This window comes from Sander vitreus, chromosome 2 (genome assembly GCF_031162955.1).
Source record: "Sander vitreus isolate 19-12246 chromosome 2, sanVit1, whole genome shotgun sequence".
NCBI lineage: Eukaryota > Metazoa > Chordata > Actinopteri > Perciformes > Percidae > Sander > Sander vitreus.
In genome coordinates this window covers 21,857,350-21,872,947 of record NC_135856.1, presented here as the reverse complement: position 1 = coordinate 21,872,947, position 15,598 = coordinate 21,857,350, and the positions used below count along the sequence as shown (strand labels likewise).

Here is a 15,598-nt window from a genome sequence, read left to right as displayed (position 1 = left end):
TCAAGATATGCTAACTGTTTCTCATGTTCAGCATTTATTTCTCGAGTGACTCAAAATAACATCATTACTAAAAAAAAAAAAAATGATCAAGACAGACCTCCAATTTTATTCTTTCATTGTTTTTATTTTTATTTTTCAAAAGCATTTGAGCATTGTGCTTATTTAACACCACACCACTTTATTCTGACAGAACAAAACTATTACATTAGTTATCAAAAGGAAAAACACAGAATAGCCTAAAATGTGTGATTTGGTTAAAGAGATAGCTCTGCGATACAGTAGTTTTGGGGGATTTTTTTGTTTACCCACTTTCCAAAAGTCTCAAACTAATAAATGCCTTCAGACAGACCTTTTAAAAAATATACATGTTTGGTGTTGTCTAAAGTTATGTTAAACAGCAATAATCTTATTCATTTTTATTTAAACCTTTAATTATACAGGTAATCTCATTGAGACACTTGGTCACATTTGTAAGAGCAGCCTGGTCGCACAGGACTTTCACCCAGTGAAATACGTGCACGCATGTCAGTTTCACAGTCGCATTATCGTGGTCGGTGGCATCGACAATGTGTGACAGCTGTGTAGCCTACCCACAGTGAACAGAATGCCAATGTAAAGTCAATGAGAAGATGACGTAGCATTAAGAGCGACTACGATAGCGAGTACTATGTAACGCCGAAATTTCACGTAAGGAGGTTGGTTGGGGTGGTGGATGGGTCAAACACAGAAACTGTTCACCCAGGAGTACCGATGTTCGTGTCCCGCATGTCAAGTTTCCCGAAAGTTGCTTTCTTCTTTTCCGTTTCCCCGCGTGTCCCAGACCCTTTTTCCTGAACCCAACTGTCCCGTTCTTCCCACGTGTCATGGAACCGTAAGCCCACCCATGACCTTTTTTCCTTAAGGGGCCGTGTTTATTTAACGGAATTCTTCCGTGGGTCCCATCACGGAATGTTTTGCGATTCCGTGAAACTGACACAGATTTTGAGTTAAGGGGCCGTGTTCATTTCACAGAATTCTGTGAGATCAGGTTGGCAAGAGCACGAGCAAGAGGTGGAGGATTAGACACACCTTGATATGTGGAAAACAAAACAATACTGTATGCTAATGAGCTGACATCCATTCCAGTAACTGTATATAAGAAAGCTCCACATTCAGAGCAATACTAACAACCTCCTCGACCGTCTGCGAGACAATCTGCTGAAGTTGTGACTTAAAGGTAATTATATGAATTGTGAAACCTGTGATTTTTCCTGATATTATGAAAAGCTGTCCATCTGGGCACATCTTTAATATTTCCTTTTTCAACAGGTGTGATCACTGTAACCATGCTGAAGGTAGTATTTGTGCTTGGATGCCTCCTGAGCTTCGCTCTGGCTCAGCCTGTAAGTGTAACATTCTCATATTCAATATCAATACCAGGGTTCTTATATGGTGATATCATTATTATTATTATTGTAATAGTATAATGTAGACAATATCAAACCTGCTATTGTGGATTTTCTACAGACGGATATGGAGCACAAACGACTTGCTCGGTCACACTCCGGCTCAAACTCCAATGAGGTGAGTGCTTTCTCAAACCTCTACAGCTCAACATTCAACTCATCCGAATCTCAATTTGTATGATGCATATTTGATAACAAATGTTTCTGTTTCTCTTTAAGCGTATATACCGGCCACGTCCTCCGGTGGTAATGCCACCTCCGGTGGTTATGCCACCTCCGGTGGTTCCGCCACCTCCAGTGGTTATGCCACCTACGGTGACTATCCCACCGTGGCTCAAGAACATACTTGCCTTCTTCCAATAAACTACTAAGTAAAATCTGGAATTTTGCTAAAGATCAATAAGTGAATGAATTTTGACATCAGCTTTGTTTTGTGTCAGCTTTTCACGACAACTGTTTCTTTCTCTTTTCAAATTTAAATGTTGTCTTACAGTAGGTTCAACTAACATGTGGATCAAAATCACTTTATTCTCTGTAGTAGCAGACAAATAAACTTCATATGGAAAACATGGACCAAATTGTGGTGTGATTGTTTTTCTTACAATCCATATGTATGAGGAACATTGATGAAGCTGTGTAAAAAGTTCTGTATAATCAAACTTTTTCGATAGATAGATAGATAGATAGATAGATAGATAGATAGATAGATAGATAGATAGATAGATAGATAGATAGATAGACAAAGTTTCAACACCTTCACTGTTTCCCAACACATTTGAGTGTCTGTCTGACTGTTGTGAGGACTGTGGTCAGAACATTACATTATGTTTAAAGCAAATTGCAACTTACTAACCATTTAACAGAATTACATTATTTGTGGGAGGCAAAGTTGACTTTCTTCAATTATTAGTCATGCGTTAAAGTGTAAATCAATATCTATTTATTGATTGCAGCTCGCTTTAAATAATTGCATCAGTTAAATAGATGATTGTTATCATTAACTTTTAATGCATCAAAACATTTATTGAGCAATTTAGGTTCACTATCCTCTGTTTCATTTCTTCATTTCATCTCTGGCCTGGAGATATCTGAACTCTAAGTGCTACCTTTGTCCTTTTATTTTGGTTTCATACAAACAACATAAAGCTGTACATGAATCATGTCCAGTGAACACCACTTCATTGTTTCCCAACAGCTACGAGATTAGTTGTAAGTCTTGCATGGACAGTAGACAACTCATTCTTAGGATTATCCCCTAGTGCATCAGTTCATCACATCTCACACTTTTGAGACAAATATAAAATCAAAACACCTTTGACAGCTGATTGGATGACTGAAGGCATAATCTTTTCTTCAAAATGTGCACCTGCAGTTCTTCAGACCAAATTTCCTAGACTCTGGATTTTACCTTTATTGTTGACTTCACTCTTGATTTTGAAGCATCAATTAATAAGCTATACAGTATAATAACAATACCATAAAAAAAAAAAAAGTTTCTTGTGTTTTCCAGATGAGCCAATTAATGCTTCAGTATCCGTCACTTTACCATAGCTGTCAACTTAACCAAACCTTGACAGTGTTGGGCGTTTAAAGTGGGAGGGCCAATGGCCCCTTCTTTACTTTCTACCCCTCTGCTTCCGGCACTCTTGGTTGGACCACACCCATCTTCGAACTCTGCCTTCACATTGATCTCAACTACACACCTCTAAAGTTTCGTGACTGCATCTTGCACGGTTGTGGCACTGTCGTGGTGACTACATCAGTCCGCAGACAGACAGACAGAAATTTAAACACCCAAGTACTCATATCCGCCTCGGTGGTAGTTGTCACTACAGCAGTAGGTTTCTCCAGGACCACATTTTGCCATGATGACATACATACAGACTCACAAGGTGAAAACAATGTGTTGCTGTCGCAGCTAGTAACAAAGTACAGCAGACTTTTCTATGGACGTTAGTGGAGTCTGGGCCTAGGCCTTTGTGGGGCCATAAGCTGGGTCTGATGTACTTGACCTGGAAAAAAAAATAGTGTTTGTTACAGAATGATACATTAATATACACTGAAGTTAAACAAAACTAACAAAACAGCAATAGAGACGGAAGCCATACGCATTGTAAGATCCCCACCAACTCCCAAAATGTGCAACAGTGAGCTGGCCGAAATAAAACCCCTCCCTCTGACTTCATAACTGAATGCTACGAAGATGACTCACACAGAAACAAACACTGAAAGAAATTATGAATACATCCGTGTTAAGTATAGTAAACATAAACCTCTAACCATAAATTACACAATTATAATTACAGTTATTATCATTATTATTGTTATTGTATGTATGATTAGCATTATTATTATTATATGTATAATGATAATTTAATATCACAGCTATTTTTATAATAATAAGTATTAAGTATTTGTTATCATGATAATTGCTGATACCAACAAGTAATTAATACATCCGTTTTACATTTGCATTTTATTTCATACTGTTGCTGGGTGATTTTGACTGAATTTGAAGACATTTTGACAAATTGTTTATTTAGATTTGAATTCAAGTACCGTTATGGACCAAGTATGGACTGTGGACTGGTAGCTGGAGCTTGGTTTCCCTTGAGCAAGACACCGAACCCTAGGGTGACCATATTTTGATTTCCAAAAAAGAGGACACTCAGCCCGGCCTCGAGACACAAATTCAGACAGGCTTCTCAGAGGTTAATGAACATGCTTTATTATGCCTCAGTGGTACAAACATAACTTCTGTAATAAAATAAAATAAAATCTGTAACAACCTGTAACAAAACAGTAGCTCTCTTTTCAATTAAATAAATATATGAAATAATGTTCTAAATATGACCTCTTCTGTGTTAGAAAATCCAGCTTCAACTAAAATATCTAAATACCTTTTCAATGTAATAAGATAAATAATAAAACAAACAAAAAGGATCTATACTTTTAAGCTTTAGTTGTCTTCTTCATCCTGCTTTTCTTCTTCATCTTGCTTTTCTTCTTCATCCTCTTTGTCTGCCCATCCATATTTTGCTGTAGAGCTGATCTTTCCCAGCAGTTTTCGGTTGCTCAACAAATAAGCATAAAAGTCTTTGCAAGAAGTGTTTTTGAAATTGTATTGCACTAATATAATCCCCTTCAAACAGACAGCTGATTCCTCTCCTTGGTCCACTGGCTCTGCATCAGTGAGAATTAGAATTTGTATGGGTCGCTTTAGCAAAAGAACACAAAGTGGCACTTTAACAGATCCCTTTCTCTGTGATCTTATTTCAAAGCAACCTCATAGGCAGTGTGAAGCTGCGCATTGTCACCTGTTCGTCATATGAGTTAAGTAATAAAAGCAATTTTCTCGTAGATATACACATTTATTAACACCAGGAGCAACAGTGATTGAAATAAAGGACTTAAGACATGGGTAGTGGCATGAACAGGTGTGCCCATAATAGGTGAACAGAAAAAGGGAAACTTAGAGAAAGATTGTTCTAAACAAAAAAGAGAGAGACTGAAAGGCAACATGCACATTGTTTTTTTATGAGGAAGAAATCTCTGGAAAATACTGTACAAAAACAACACGTTTAAAAACAAATTACCAACTCCTTCTAACATATTTCAGAAACTCTTTAACCAGATTTCAGTGTTACCCAGTGTTATTTAATTACACCAAATGGGAAATTGTAGATGTCTTCTGCATAATTTTATACAAATTGCCCAGTAATTTCATGTGACATAACATTTGTTATCTTTGGGATTTCCACAATAATTACATTTGTAGGTCAGTTATTTTTTGCAAAGCTTGGCTGTGCATAATGACTGAAAAGGCAATCATTTTCCTAGATGTAGCTGTCACGTCTCGTCCAGTGTCAAGTTTCTGTGTTTAGTTGGTTTCATGTTTTCTGTTTGGTTTTCTATTTCCTGTTTTATTTTGTAGTCTCTCTGTTCCCCTATGTGTTGTCTTGTTTTACTTCCTGTCTTTTGGTTTTCCCGCCTTTGTGATTGTTTGCTCCGCCCTGATGTCTTTCACCTGTTCCCCAGCCTTGTGTCACCTGTCCCTTGTTACCTTGTTATCAGTGGCGCAAAAAGTGTGTATGCGGTGCATAGGGGCGCAGCACCATGGGGGCGCCAAAGCGATGGTAAAAAAAAAAAAAAAAACTGTTCCCCAGCCTTGTGTCACCTGTCCCTTGTTACCTCATTATCCTGTGTATTTAGTCTCTGTGCTTTCTTTGTCTGTTGCTGGTTGATTGTCGTTTGTCATTCATCGTCTGTCGTTTATAAAGAGTTCCATCCTGTGTGTTGTGTTTTTGTGCTCCTGGATTTTTACCCGTTCCTTCCGTGTTCCAGTTTTTCTGGATTTACTCACCAGGGGCCCGTTTCAGGAAGGAGGTTTAACAAACTCTGAGTCTAAGCCTGATGTCTGAGTTGATTTACCATGAGATGGGAAACTCAGAGTTTTCTGTTTAAAACAGCTGATATGAGTTGGTTCAATAAACTCAGAGTAGGTTCACGCGCGTGCACCACCACAATAAAAAGGCAGCATGAATGGAGCCATGATACTATGATTCACCATGGCAACAACCACAAACGGGTCAGCGGAAATACTCATGCGCACATACAGCGAGTTAATAAAACAACACAGCGGCTGCTGCAGAAGAGAGAGAATTTGCGTGGGAGAAAATTGCTGCTAGAGTAAATATTCCAATATCCATCCATCCATCCATCTTCATCCGCTTATCCGGGGTCGGGTCGCGGGGGCAGCAGCTCCAGCAGGGGACCCCAAACTTCCCTTTCCCGGGCCACATTAACCAGCTCCGACTGGGGGATCCCGAGCGTTCCCAGGCCAGGTTAGAGATATAATCCCTCCACCTAGTCCTGGGTCTCCCCCGAGGCCTCCTCCCAGCTGGGACGTGCCTGGAACACCTCCTAGGGAGGCGCCCAGGGCATCCTTACCAGATGCCCGAACCACCTCAACTGGCTCCAATATAGTGTATCATATTTAATCATAAGCATAGCCTAATATTACTGGTGAGATGGTATTGAACCTATAATCTATTTCATGTAGGTGCAATACTGCGGACGAAAAAGTACTACGCCTACTAATCCCACTGAGACTGCAGCAACATCATTAACAGAATTATAATTCATAATCTTTTATTTCAAAGGGTTTACATCATTCACCTGCAATACTGTGGAACTCATTTTTAATGGCTCTTACTGGTTTGTGTCCAGGGAACACTACAAAAACATTTAAAACACGTTTCAGAGCGAGGCACAATCTTCTGACGGCGCTACAGTGGCTTTACTAAAATGCTCTGCATCACCAATGTTGTAAAGAAAGCTACCGTTTAAAAAAAATAATAATGTGACACAAATAATCTGCATGATGCTGCAAGATGGGTGACGTTAGTGATATGAGGACGGATAAGGTTATGTAGCCTAGGCTGCATAAATTGAAAAACGATACTGCTCAAATAGGAAGTTATCTGAAAATTAAATTGTCTGGGCTTCAATATCATCTCCCGACAACACTCTGCGAAGTAAAGCAGCTTCTTCATCAACGGGATCGTCGACAAAAGGAAATGCTTTAGAAGTTTTTAGAAAAAAACAACAAAATTTCACAATTTTTTTTATTCATGCCGATAAGAAACTGCACTAAAATGCGCCTGATACAGACAGAGTTTTCACTAAACCTGCTTTCTGAAACGGGCCCCTGCTCAGCTTACATGTTTGTAAGTCTCTTTGTGTTCTCATTAAATTATTATTATTTCAAACTGCTGCACACTCCTCGCCTTCCTGCACTTGGGTCCAAGCCTGCAAAATGACAGTATCTTCATGTACAGGTGCTGGTCATATAATTAGAATACCATGAAAAAGTTGATTTATTTCAGTAATTCCATTGAAAAAGTGAAACTAATGTATACATTCATTCCACACAGACTGATATAGTTCAAGTGTTTATTTCTTTTACTTTTGATGATTAGAACTGACAACTAATGAAAACCCCAAATTCAGTATCTCAGAAAATTAGAATATTGTGAAAAGGTTCAATATTGAAGACACCTGGTGTCACACTCTAATCAGCTAATTAACTCAAAACACCTGCAAAGGCCTTTAAATGGTCTCTCAGTCTAGTTCTGTAGGCTACACAATCACGGGGAAGACTGCTGACTGCTGACAGCTGTCCAAAAGATGACCATTGACACCTTGCACAAGGAGGGCAAGACACAAAAGGTCATTGCTAAAGAGGCTGGCTGTTCTATTTCGTATAGGCTTCGCCCTCTAAGCCACGCTATGGGTTTATCCCTTCGCGCATGCGCAGTCGTGAAGATTTTTTTTCCCTCCCTTGCGTACCGCTTGGGCTTCAACTACGTCCGGAAATACTGTATATAAACAGAGCGGACCCGTTGCTCTGCTCCCACTTTTTCTTCAAGCAAGCAGTATGAAGAAGATTATGAAGACCTCCGGCTCCAGCGGCGTCCGCTTCTGCCCCTCCTGCGAGACCGGCTACATCTTTTCGCCGGACCTGCTGCGAGACCTGCCTCGGCGCCTCTCACGCCGGCAAGGCTCTCACCTCCGACGCCTCCTGCCCATTCTGCGCCCGCCTGCCATCTAAAGAGCTCCAACGGCGGGCGGATGCTTTCTGGCAGCTGAGCAGACCGACGTGACACCGTCGACACCCTGGAACCGCTGGAAGAGGGAGTCTTCGACGGGCACGACGGATGACTCGTCTCCCCCGAATGACGATTCCCTCACCGGTTTTCCTTTCTCCCCGCTGAGAGGACTGGAACTCGAGACAGGGATCGATGCCTTCCCACTACGGCTCTACCCGTCTCCAGAACGGCCAGGGGCGCCGCCTCAGCGGTCTTCCCCTCTGCCGTCTGTGGCCCCACCCTCCACCACCAGGGCTCTTTTTCTGGACCTGCCAGACATCATTAAAAAGGCGGCGGACCAGAGAGGCATAGCGCTCCCGGCGGAGCTTCCAGCCCCCACTTGCGGCCTCCTGAGCGGTGACGTCTACTCTCAGGAACCGCCATCCAAACGGGCTCCACTCTGGCCGCGCTTAACGGAGCTTTGGCCATTCATGGAGGAGGCTCTCTTTCAGCCCGTGAAACTGAGGGCTCCAGTCTCTCGCTATGCCCCGTTCACACGGGTTCATGGCGACACAGAGGCAGGCTTCCCTTCGGTCGCCCCCCTGGAGCAGAGCCTGGCGTCGATCCTGCTTCTAAAGGCTACATTTTTCAGCCACCGGAAGCCGACCCCCCCGTCCCCCCCGGATCAGGTTTGCGCCCAGGTTACTGACCGGTCTCACCAATGTGTGGCCCGGGGCTTGGGGGCGCAAAACAACATAGCTTTGCTAGCCTCTGCTGTCTCCGCCAACTGCCAAAGCATCAGAGTCCTGTTTTATCTGGACGATTTGCTCATCCTGGCTCCCTCTCGGGAAACGGCGGCGCTGCACACTGTGGCAGTTCTGCAGCACCTGCAGACACTGGGTTTCACAATAAACTGGCAGAAAAGCTCATTGGTTCCCACACAATGGATAGTTTATCTGGGCATAGTGCTAAACTCGATTATTATGAGGGCCAGGCTGTCAACGCCAAGGCAAGATGCGCTGATCTCTCTCCTGTCGCGTACCACGCCACGCGCAAAGGTGTCAGCGCTGTCCGTCATGCGCCTTCTGGGCATGATGTCCGCGGGCTACATGGTAGTACCCCTGGGGCTTCTGAACATGAGAAAACTCCAGAGGTGGTTCCTCTGTCAGCGCATCGACCCCATACGCCACAAGTGGCGAATGCTGACCATCCCTCCTTCTCTGCAGTCAGACCTGTCATATTGGGGAAACCCCCGGACCTTGTCAGCTGGGGTTCCCCTGGGCAAGGTAACGTCATATGTGACAGTGTACACGGATGTGTCCCTCACTGGCTGGGGAGGGATGTGCGAATCACAGGTGGTGGGAGGGGAATGGCTACCTCCCCCTCTCCCACCCTCTCCCACACATAAACTGCCTGGAGCTGTCCACGGTGCTGAAGGTTTTAAAGCACTTCGCCCCAGTGGTAGTGGGGAGGCATGTTGTCGTACAAACAGACATAAATCGCCAGGGCGGCTTACGTTCGGCCCGGCTACTGGAAATAGCCAAGAGCCTTCTGTTGTGGGCGCACAATCTTCTGCTGTCCCTCAAGGCTGTTTACATCCCCGGGATACTAAACCGGGCGGCAGACCTAATGTCGAGGGGAGGGCCCTCTCACAATGAGTGGAAATCGTTCAGAAGCTGTGGAGCAGGTTCGGGGAAGCGGAGGTGGATCTGTTCGCCTCACGAGAAAACACACAGTGCGCTCTGTGGTTTTCCTTGAGCACACGGGACAATCCACCCCTCGGCGTGGACGCTTTCTCCCACCATCCCTGGCCCAGAACCCTCCTGTATGCTTTTCCCCCAGTCCCTCTGATCCCTCGTCTCCTGGAACGCATCCAGGAGGAGAATCTGTCGGTCATCCTGGTGGCACCGGAGCGCACGAGCGCATCCTGGTTCCCGACGCTGGTCCAGCTGCTGGCGGGCCCCCCCTGGCAATTGCCGTGGCGCGAGGACGCCCTGTCACAGCTGGACGGCGCGATATCCCACCCCCCGGTGATAACCCAGCGACTGTGGGGCTGGCTGCTGAGCGGGAACGCTTGCAGAGGTTAGGCTTGCCTCCTGCCGTGGTGCGCACTATTCAGAGCGCGAGAGCCCCCTCTACAACAGCGTGTTACGTGGCGCGTTGGTCCACTTTCCAGTGCTGGTGCACGGAGAGGAAAACAGACCCTATATCATGTCCCCTGCCTCTCGTGTTCACTCATCTCCAAACATTGGTAGATAAAGACTTGGCTCTGTCCACAGTCAAAGCCTACGCAACAGCCATTTCATCCTGCCACGAAGGCTATGGAGACAGAACGGCTTTTGCGCATCCCCTAGTAAAGCATTTTTTGAAAGGGGTCAGACAACAGAAACCCGCAGTGCGCTCTTTCACAGCCCAATGGGATCTGGCCCTGGTGCTTCGAGCTCTGGGGAATCCTCCTTTCGAGCCCTTGACACAAGCTCCTCTCAGGTTGCTGTCTCTAAAAACGGCGCTTCTCCTTGCCCTGACGTCAGCCAAGCGAGTGAGCGAATTATGCGCGCTGTCAGTTTTGCCGTCCTGTCTCTCCATTAGAGAGGACAGAGCGCAGCCACCCTACAGCCTAACCCTTCTTTCACACCGAAAATTTTAACAAACTCCTTTTGGTCGAGGGTTTTTTCCCTCCAGGGTTTTTTCCCCCCGCCTCATAACAACGACGCGGAGGAAGTTTCCCACCGATTGTGCCCGGTACGTGCGTTATCACAGTACGTTTTACGCACGGCGAACATAAGGCGGACAGAGCAGCTGTTTGTTCACTATAGGGAACACTCCCAAGGAGCGGCCCTGTCAAAACAGTGTCTGTCTCACTGGCTGCGCGAGGCTATCACCCAGGCCTATGACACGGAGGGGGCGGAGCCCCCCCAGGGCATCCGGGCACATTCTACAAGGGCACTATCGGCATCACCAGCTCTGTTCAGAGGCATGTCAGTAGGCGACATCTGCGCAGCGGTATCTTGGGCATCCCCATGCCCTTTCATCCATTTCTATTTGCGGGATATGTCCGAGCCCTCTCTGACTCACTCGGTCCTATCCTCACTCAACGACGAATGATGCCCCGTCGTATTTGTTCTGTCTGCTGCCGGGTGCCGGGAGGAGAGCGGTGTCCCATATATATATATATATATATATATATATATATATATATATATATATATATATATATATATATATATATATATATATATATATATATATATATATTATGTACATATGTATATATTTTGTCACTATCATGCATCCTCTATCCCATTCAATTCAATTCAAAACCCATTCAAAAATGTGGGGGAGATTCACAAAGAGTGGACTGCAGCTGGAGTCAGTGCTTCAAGAACCACCACGCACAGACGTATGCAAAACATGGGTTTCAGCTGTCGCATTCCTTGTGTCAAGCCACTCCTGAACAAGACACAGCGTCAGAAGCGTCTCGCCTGGGCTAAAGACAAAAAGGACTGGACTGCTGCTGAGTGGTCCAAAGTTATGTTCTCTGATGAAAGTAAATTTTGCATTTCCTTTGGAAATCAAGGTCCCAGAGTCTGGAGGAAGAGAGGAGAGGCACAGAATCCACGTTGCTTGAAGTCCAGTGTAAAGTTTCCACAGTCAGTGATGGTTTAGGGTGCCATGTCATCTGCTGGTGTTGGTCCACTGTGTTTTCTGAGGTCCAAGGTCGTCTACCAGGAAGTTTTAGAGCACTTCATGCTTCCTGCTGCTGACCAACTTTATGGAGATGCAGATTTCATTTTCCAACAGGACTTGGCACCTGCACACAGTGCCAGAGCTACCAGTACCTGGTTTAAGGACCATGGTATCCCTGTTCTTAATTGGCCAGCAAACTCGCCTGACCTTAACCCTATAGAAAATCTATGGGGTATTGTGAAGAGGAAGATGCGATACGCCAGACCCAACAATGCAGAAGAGCTGAAGGCCACTATCAGAGCAACCTGGGCTCTCATAACACCTGAGCAGTGCCACAGACAGATCGACTCCATGGCACGCCACATTGCTGCAGTAATTCAGGCAAAAGGAGCCCCAACTAAGTATTGAGTACTGTACATGCTCACACTTTTCATATTCATACTTTTCAGTTGGCCAACATTTCTAAAAATCCTTTTTTTGTATTGGTCTTAAGTAATATTCTAATTTTCTGAGATACTGAATTTGGGGTTTTCATTAGTTGTCAGTTATAATCATTACAATTAAAAGAAATAAACACTTGAAATATATCAGTCTGTGTGGAATGAATGTATACATTATACAAGTTTCACTTTTTGAATGGAATTACTGAAATAAATCAACTTTTTCATGATATTCTAATTATATGACCAGCACCTGTATATCTGCAAACATTGTGGGGCTCCTGCATTACTAAACATGCAGCCTGTCAGGAAACGACACATGATAAAACCTGTTGCCAAGATGATCATTTTATGAGCTGCTTGTCAATGATGTGTTATTCAGATTTTTACCTGATTCGTTTTGCTTTAGCCCCTATCACATTTCACACTTTTGAGAAAAATACAAAATTGAAACACCTTTGACAGCTGATTGGATGACTAAAGGCATAATCTTTTCTTTAAAAAATGCACCTGCAGCTCTTCAGACCAAATGTCCTGGAATCTGTATTTTACCTTCACTGTTGACTTCACTTTTGACTTTGAAGCATAAATTATTAAGCTATAAAATAAATGTTTTTTACTGTGTTCCCCAGATGTGCCAATTATTACTTCAGTACCTCTCACTTTACTGCAGCTATCAACCTAACCAAGCCGTGACAACAATTTCTGTTGGCAAGTCTTAATACTCCTCCTCCTCCAGCAGGAAAATGAGGCAACAAACTAGCAAAGAGAGAAAAGCTGAATTCAAGATATGCTAACTGTTTCTCATGTTCAGCATTTATTTCTCGAGTGACTCAAAATAACATTACTAAAAAAAAAAAATGATCAAGACATAGACCTCCAATTTTATTCTTTCATTGTTTTTATTTTTCAAAAGCATTTGAGCATTGTGCTTATTCAACACCACACTACTTTATTCTGACAGAACAAAACTATTACATTAGTTATCAAAAGGAAAAACACAGAATAGCCTAAAATGTGTGATTTGGTTAAAGAGATAGCTCTGCGATACAGTAGTTTTGGGGATTATTTTGTTTTCCCACTTTCCAAAAGTCTCAAACTAATAAATGCCTTCAGACAGACCTTTTAAAAAATATATATGTTTGGTGTTGTCTAAAGTTATGCCAAACAGCAATAATCTTATTCATTTTTATTAAACCTTTATTTATACAGGTAATCTCATTGAGACACTTGGTCACATTTGCAAGAGAGACCTGGTGGAGGATTAGCCACATCTTGAAATGTGGAAATGGAAGATTTCCTAATATTTGCTGTTTCCCAACAATACTGTATGCTAATGAGATGACATCCATTCCAGTAACTGTATATAAGAAAAGCTCCACATTCAGAGCAACACGAACAACCTCCTCGACCGTCTGCGAGACAATCTGCTGAAGTTGTGACTTAAACGTAATTATATGAATTGTGAAAATTGTGATTTTCACAATTTTGTTATTTTGAAAAGCTGTCCATCTGAGCACATCTTTAATATTTCCTTTTCAACAGGTGTGATCACTGTAACCATGCTGAAGGTAGTATTTGTGCTTGGATGCCTCCTGAGCTTTGCTCTGGCTCAGCCTGTAAGTGTAACATTCTCATATTCAGTATCAATAACAGTGTTCTTATATGGTGATATCATTATTATTATTGTAATAGTATAATGTAGGCAATATCAAACTTGATATTGTGGATTTTCTACAGACGGATATGGAGCACAAACGACTTGCTCGGTCACACTCCGGCTCAAATTCCAATGAGGTGAGTGCTTTCTCAAACCTCTACAGCTCAACATTCAACTCATCTGAATCTCAATTTGTATGATGCATATTTGATAACAAATGTTTCTGTTTCTCTTTAAGCGTGTATACTGGCCACGTCCTCCGGTTTTTATGCCACGTCCTCCGGTGGTTATGCCACCTCCGGTGATTGTGCCACCTACGGTGACTAACCCACCTACGTTGAACATCCCATGGTGGCTCAGGCCTTTACTTGCCCTCTTCCAATAAACTACTAAGTAAAATCTGGAATTTCGCTAGAGATCAATAAGTGAATGAATTTTATCATCAGCTTTGTTTTGTGTCAGCTTTTCACGACAACTGTTTCTTTCTCTTTTCAAATTTAAATGTTGTCTTACAGTAGGTTCAATTAAACATGTGGATCAAAATCACTTTATTCTCTGAAGCAGCTGGCAAATAAACCTCATATGGAAAACATGAACCAAATACAGTATGTTTGTTTTTCTTACAATCCATATGTATGAGGAACATTGATGAAGCTGTGTAAAAAGATGTGTATAATCAAACTTTTTCGATAGATAGATAGATAGATAGATAGATAGATAGATAGACAAAGTTTCAACACCTTCACTGTTTCCCAACACATTTGAGTGTCTGTCTGACTGTTGTGAGGACTGTGGTCAGAATGAGCCACCACATACATGGTTCACATTACATTATGTAAGCCGAGGATGCCTCTGACACCATGTAAGCCTCACGTGCATTCGAGCGACATTTGCTCAGACCAGTTAGATTTAAATGCTATAAGACCCGTCTACATTTTTAGCCAATGAACAGCCAAGTTGACAGACACCTAATTTGACCCTGAAATTTTAACCCTGTAATGGCTGGAGCTGTGTCAAAGCAAAAACAGGGCCATAAGCATATCACACCCTGTGCAATTTATAATTACTTATTTCTATATATTTATGTATATAGTTATTTCAAGTATGTGTTTGATTGATGTGGGTGTGTTTGTGTATTTGAGAAGTGTTTTATTTTGTACTTTATTGACTTTTTTCTTTGCACTTTTCAAATTGAAATAAGTAGGGCTGTCAAAATAACGCGTTCATTTCGATTAAAGAAATTAACGCAGATTAATCCATTCCATATTAATGTTTGCATACAGACGAAAATCTGGTGCCACTGATATGTCTGCGCTTCTTTCTGCTGCTCTGAAACAGACGTTACAGGAAACACAAACCCCGCTGCATGTGATGCTAGTTAACACTATACTCAACAGCAGCTAACGTTAGCCTACCGCTAGCTAATAGCTGGATTAAACACGGTTAAAATGCTGACAGCTAACGCTAAACGGTGTAAAGTTTGACTGTTTTACTGTAGAGGATTCAACACCGGGATGTAACAATCTGCAGCAGCCGTCGGAGAAACAACACAGACGGTGAAAAAAAAAAAAAACACAGCCGGTGCGTTCATTGAAACTGGTAAACTACAGCCTCGTGGTGCATTTGAAGTTATTGTAAATGTCCTTTTCCTATCTGGTTGTTGTTTTTGTCGTTCAACAGCAATTTACTAGTGAAATAAGTTATTGTTATTGTTATACATTATTATTAAATCATTTAATTTTGACCATATGGCCTTAGCAATAAACAAGCCGTTCT

At 42.7% G+C, this 15,598-nt stretch overlaps 1 long non-coding RNA gene across 4 annotated transcripts; it reads left to right on the top strand.

Annotated features, from left to right (window-relative positions):
* The first annotated feature begins 1,099 nt into the window (after positions 1-1,099).
* LOC144530003 (uncharacterized) lies at positions 1,100-14,427 on the top strand. 4 transcript variants are annotated; one of them, XR_013503073.1, is made up of 5 exons: positions 1,107-1,216; positions 1,309-1,382; positions 1,507-1,557; positions 13,942-13,959; positions 14,061-14,427. It is a non-coding gene; the product is annotated as an uncharacterized LOC144530003 (long non-coding RNA). The 4 variants fall into 4 exon arrangements; XR_013503075.1 differs by lacking the exons at positions 13,942-13,959; positions 14,061-14,427 and adding an exon at positions 1,665-2,003 and having other exon boundaries at positions 1,100-1,216; positions 1,507-1,563; XR_013503074.1 differs by lacking the exon at positions 13,942-13,959 and having other exon boundaries at positions 1,507-1,563.
* The last annotated feature ends 1,171 nt before the right edge of the window (positions 14,428-15,598 follow it).